At 36.1% G+C, this 6,037-nt stretch overlaps 1 non-coding gene across 1 annotated transcript; it reads right to left on the bottom strand.

Moving 5' to 3' along the window:
* Positions 1 to 4,358: 4,358 nt before the first annotated feature.
* On the bottom strand, positions 4,359 to 4,465 carry LOC121211786 (small nucleolar RNA R71). The gene has a single exon (XR_005907004.1). It is a non-coding gene; the product is annotated as a small nucleolar RNA R71 (small nucleolar RNA).
* Positions 4,466 to 6,037: the final 1,572 nt, after the last annotated feature.

Genomic DNA, 6,037 nt, shown 5'->3' with positions numbered 1-6,037 from the left:
CGAAACATGAAAAACTTTGTAAATCTTTTCGAGTTCAGGAGGTAAATCCAATCTATAAGATATAATATTGATTTTTTTGACAATTTCATACGGCCCGATAAACCTGAGACTAAGTTTCCCCTTTCTATTGAATGGCAACACCTTTTCCAGAGAGAAACTTTCAAAAACACTCTATCGCCAATAAAAAACTCTATATCTTTTCTTTTCAAGTCTACATACGATTTTTGATGATCTAATGCAGCTTTAATGTAATCTCAAATAACACAGACTTTATCTTCAGTTTCTCGAATCAAGTCTATCCCAACTAACTTGTTTTCGCTTAATTCTTACCAGTATAATGGAGTTCTACATTTTCATTTCTATAAAGCTTCAAATGGTGTCATTTTAATAGTGGATTGATAGTTTTTATTATAGGTGAATTCAACCAACAACAAATACTTTTTCCAACTACCTTCTGTAACACCCTGTACTTGATTCAGCCACTGGATCTAAGCTATAAGGTATTACAATTGTACAACATCAACATTATTTAATATATCAACATAAATGATCAAACAATTCCTAATATAATATAATTACAATCATTCAAATATAATCAATCATAATCGAGCCTTAATCAAGCATACAAAACTATTAAATCAACCCAAAAACAAATTTGGACTAACTTGAAAATTTTACAAAAATTCAAGTAAAAAGTGAAACAGGGGTCACATGATCGTGTGACAAGGCTAAGACCATGTGGTCCTATAACATGGTTGTGTTGCCTAATCATGTAACAAACTGATGTCGTGTAATCATGGGTCACACGGTTTGTCATTCCAACACTCAACCTGGTAAGATATTGTCTGCTTTGGGCACGCATAGCCCTCGTGAATTTGTTCTTGAGAGTGCTCATACACCCCCAAAAGGCCTCTTACCACTTAAGCATTGCTACCCCTTTATATAGCCTAGGTCTCTCTCATGCTTTGCCGATGTGGGATTTGCCTAGGGTGTTACATTCACCCCCTTAAGGACTTAGTGCTCTCACTAAGGTTTGCCCCACCATCGCTCAAGAGGCATGACGAGTGGCTCAGGTACCAATAAATGTCATAGCCAACACCCAGCCCAATAAGATATTGTCTGCTTTGGGCACACATGGCCCTGATGGCTTTGTTCTGAGGAGTGCCCATACACCCCTAAAAGGTCTCTTACAACTTAAGTATTGCTACCATTTTATATAGTCCAGGTTTCTCCCATGTTTTGGCAATGTGGGATTTGCCTAGGGTGTTACATTTTAAATGTGGCAACCCAAACCCGGCTGAGATGGTCCGACCCAAATTTCAAGTCTCACATTAGCCACCGGAATGACTCTCTATCAAAACACCACAAAATGCACCACTTATCCAATCACATTTCACACAGTTATTCATTTAAATATGTAAAGTCCTAAAGTCATGTTTTCGCTTCGCTACTCTGATCATCAGGTCATCAACATAATTTGTAAATTGAATTATTAATAAGCAAATATTTTAAAAGCTTTGATTAAACATTCATACATGTGATAGTGTATTTAAAAGGTTATATTTGAAAATATTTTAGAAGCCATTTTATTTAAAAACAAATGATTACTTCTAAACCGTAATGTAGTAAAATATTGAAAAAACACCGTTTCACAAGGTTTAAAATAGTATAGTAGAGTAATACATATAGATCTTATTTAAGAAGATTCATTAAAACATCGTACATCTCTTCATAGAATCATCATTATTTAATTAGTTCACAAGCCATCTACTATTTACGTAATTTGTCGAATTTTACATTCCATGCAAACTAAGCTCTTGATTAATTTCTAAATCACACATAAAACATATAAGACTTACCTTGATAACCAGCGACTCTTCAACCGGCACTTACAAGTTAGTCGAACAATTACTCATATCATTTATCAAGCATTCATAATCTACCATTCAATAATCTATCTGAAGCAATAATAAAAGTTCCAAATCAAACCAATTAAAGAGTCCATAATGTCTAATTACAGCCCAATGATTATAACAAAGTCTAATTCTAAATCCCCCTATTTGGACCAAGATTTCCTACCTCAATTAGATTTGGGAACACATCAGCATACCAAGATATAACCTCGTTATGGATCACTTGGATTGCTCACTTCCCCACCTCTTTACAAGCTAAATCACTGTAATGATATAAAAGAGTAGGTGAGCTTATGAAAGCTCAGTGAGTGCTCAAACATTCTACAAATAAATAGATCAATCAAGTTAGGTGAAACATGCATACTTAATTGATTCATTCTTTTTATCACAGCCCACATAATAAATCGTAATTTATACATATTTTTACCCCATGCTTAATGCATTTTATGGATTATTTCCTATTAGAATTGGTGAATTCGATGCTCCTAATGCTTTAATTTCATGTTTTATACTTAGGAGAGCATAGGAGAGCAAAAGGAATGAGAAACGGGCCAAAAATGGAAAAAATGGGCCAAGGTATGAAATCAACATGGCCTGGACCTCCTCATATGGGCAAACCACATGGCCGTGTCAATTTGGCAATTTCGGAGCATGATTCACACGGGCGTGTCACACGGGCATGTCCCTGCCGAGCCCAAGTTGAGTCCAATTCGAAAAAGGCTAATTTTGAGGGCTCTTAGGCATTCCAAAGCCTTTAAATACACCTTAGAGGAGGAAGAAAAAGGGAGACAGAGGATAGGGAGTAAGGAATTACTCCAAGGAAGCCGATTAATCCATCTCAGAAGCCGAATTCACCATCAAGACTGAAGATCTCTCCTCAATTACCCCTTCAGGAGTTTTGGGTTTTCTTTATGTTTTGTATTCTTTATTATTCTGAGATGTTTTCTTATTTAGTTATGAACTAAAACCCCTAAATACCTAAAGGGAATGAAACCTAAGACGAATCTTGTTATTATTTTCTGAATTGTATGATAAATATTTAACTTGTTCTTAATTATGTGTTCTTAATTCTTGTTTTGATATCCCAGGATACTGATTCAAGATAAGCTCTTATTCAGAGGAGGAATAGACCCTGTTTAAGAATACATTTGTCATAATTAATCGGAGTTGATTGCGCGCCTAGACATAGGGTGACAAGATTTTGCCAGTTTAGGGTGAAACCTAATAAAGGGATCCATAGATCGAGTTAATGCAACCCTAAGGTGTTAATTAGAGAAAAGTCTCAATTATTCAATCTAGGGATTAGACGTTATTAGTCTTGAATAGGGATAATAATATAACTTTGGGATCTCTACGGAACAAGTTAAATGAATAAATCGTCCGATTCGGTGCCAGAATAACAAGTAAAGTCTAGGTGGATTTTTCCTTAGGTATTTTCTTAATTCAATCGATTTTCCCAAAAGCAATTCCCCAATTCCATTCTCTGTGAATTCTTAGTTTAGATAATTAGTTAGTTAACACAAAAACCTCTTTATTTTTAGGCTAGATAATAAGAAGACAATCATTACTAGTACTTTTAGTTCCTTTGGGATCGACAATCTGGTCTTGCTAAAACTATACTACTGTTCGATAGGTACACTTTCCTATATCGCGATAATAGTTAGTTTCAAGAACGATTAATTATAAATATTTAAAACCTATCACGAAATCATGCGATCAAGTTTTTGGCGCCGTTGCCGGGGAGCTAAGATATTAGGAACTCTCAATTTTTATTACTTTAGCCATTTATTTTTCTTGCAACTTAATTTAATTTAATTATTATTATTACTTATTAATTTACTTTTTCTTTTTCTTGGCAGGTTTTTATAGTTTATGACTAGAAGAAACCCGTCAGGACCACTACTTTTTGACGAAGAAATAGATCGCACAGTTCACAGAAACCAAAGAGAAATAAGGCGAAGCTTAAGATACATAGAGAACGAACAAGAGGACGATACTCAACCCCTAACCGAAGAGATGGCTAAAAACCAAGACAATCAGCTACGTCCTACAATTGTGGTTAATCAAAATCATGCTCCACGCACTTTGTATGATTATCCTAAACCTTCTTTAACAGGAATTGAATCGAGCATAGTTAGACCTGCTGTAGCTGCAAATACTTTTGAACTGAAACCTAACACTATTCAAATGATACAGTAATTTTTTCAGTTTGACGGTTTTCAGGATGAGGATCCCAACACTCACTTAGCAAACTTCCTAGAATTCTGCGATACATTTAAAATCAATGGTGTTTCTAATGATGTCATCCATCTTCGGTTATTTCCTTTTTTATTAAAGAACAAAGCTAAACAGTGGTTGAACTCGTTACCACGAGGGTCAATTACTACTTGGGAACAAATGACAGAAAAATTTTTACTAAAATATTTTTCGCTCGCTAAAACGGTTAAATTACATAATGATATCTCTTCTTTTGTGCATATGGATTTAGAAACACTCTACGATGCATGGGAGAGATACAAGGACCTTTTAAGAAGTTGCCCTCACCATGGTTTACTAGTTTGGCTATAGGTTCAAACGTTCCATAATGGTATGAATCCTTCGACTCGACAAATGGTTGACGCAGCTGCTGGCGGAACCATCAATAATAAAACACCTGAAGATGCCTATGAGTTTATAGAGGAGATGTGACTGAATAACTATCAGTGGCAAGTCATGAGGACAAAGCCAACGAAAATAGCTGGCATTTATAACGTCAGTTCAGTCACCATTCTCTCTAATCTGGTAGAACTCTTGAATAAGAAAATTGATGGTTTTCTTAGTTCTTCACAGGTTCACCCAGTAATGCAGTGCAAAGCAAGTGGATGTGGAACAAGCCATTCAGAATACCAACGTTATGGCCACAACATGGATAACGAGCAATTAAATTACATGGGTAATAATCCTCGACCTCAAAACAATCCATATAGTAACACTTACAATGCAGGTTGGAGGAACCACCCCAATTTCTCGTGGGGTGGTCAAGGAAATCAAAGACCACAACCACCTCCAGGCTACCAACAACCACCCTACCAACAGGAAAAGAAGCTGAACCTTGAAGAGATGCTCTCAAAGTTTATATTGGTGTCAGAAAATCATTTTCAGAATACCGAGACAGCGCTTAAAAATCAACAAGCGTCGATCCAAGGGCTCGAAACTCAGATAGGCCAGCTTTCCAAATTAATCTTCGAACGACCACAAGGTAGTTTGCCAAGTTATTCGAACCTAACCCAAGGGAACAACTCAACGTGATTAATGTTCAAGATGAAGAAGGAGTTGTTGGACCTGAGCCAGAACCGAGGCAAGAAACTGTGGTAAGCAAACATCAAGGTGAGGTATATCACAATAAAAACAAAACGATTCATGTTGAATATAAACCTCGTATGCCATACCCTAACGCGACAAGGAAAGACCGCTAAGATGAACAATTTGATAAATTCCTTAAACTCTTAAAAAAATTACACATTAACTTACTGTTTATTGAAGCGCTATCGCAGATGCCAAATGCAATGAAATTTTTAAAGAAGCTTTTAGCAAATAAGCGGAAGTTGGACGAGGCGTCGCATGTGGAGCTAAACGCAGTGTGCTCAACTATTCTGTAAAATAAGCTACCGAACAAACTCAAAGATCCAGGGAGTTTTACGATTCCTTATTTAATTGGTAGTTTAGAAGTTAATAATGCATTAGATGATTTAGGGGGCTAGTATCAACGTCATACCTTACAAAATGTTTAAGCAACTAGGTCTCGGGAAACTCAAACAGACTAGGATGAGCATTCAAGTAGCAGATAAAACTATAAGATTCCCTAGGGGTATTATTGAAGATGTGCTAGATAAAATCGATAAATTTATATTTCCCGTTGATTTCATTGTTCTAGACATAGAGGAGGATAGCAACACTCCTTTAATTCTAGGAAGGCCCTTTTTAGCAACTGCTAAAACAATTATTAATGTTGGCACAGGTGAACTCACACTCTATGTGGGAGACGAAATAATCACCCTTCAAGCTCGCAATTATGGCAATACAATGGAAATTGAAGGTGATCGTCTAAACCATTCTACTAAAACTGACAATATGGTGCAACCTTC

The sequence above is a fragment of the Gossypium hirsutum genome, chromosome A12 (genome assembly GCF_007990345.1).
Source record: "Gossypium hirsutum isolate 1008001.06 chromosome A12, Gossypium_hirsutum_v2.1, whole genome shotgun sequence".
Taxonomy (NCBI): Eukaryota; Viridiplantae; Streptophyta; class Magnoliopsida; order Malvales; family Malvaceae; genus Gossypium; species Gossypium hirsutum.
This window is presented reverse-complemented; position numbering and strand designations above follow the sequence as displayed.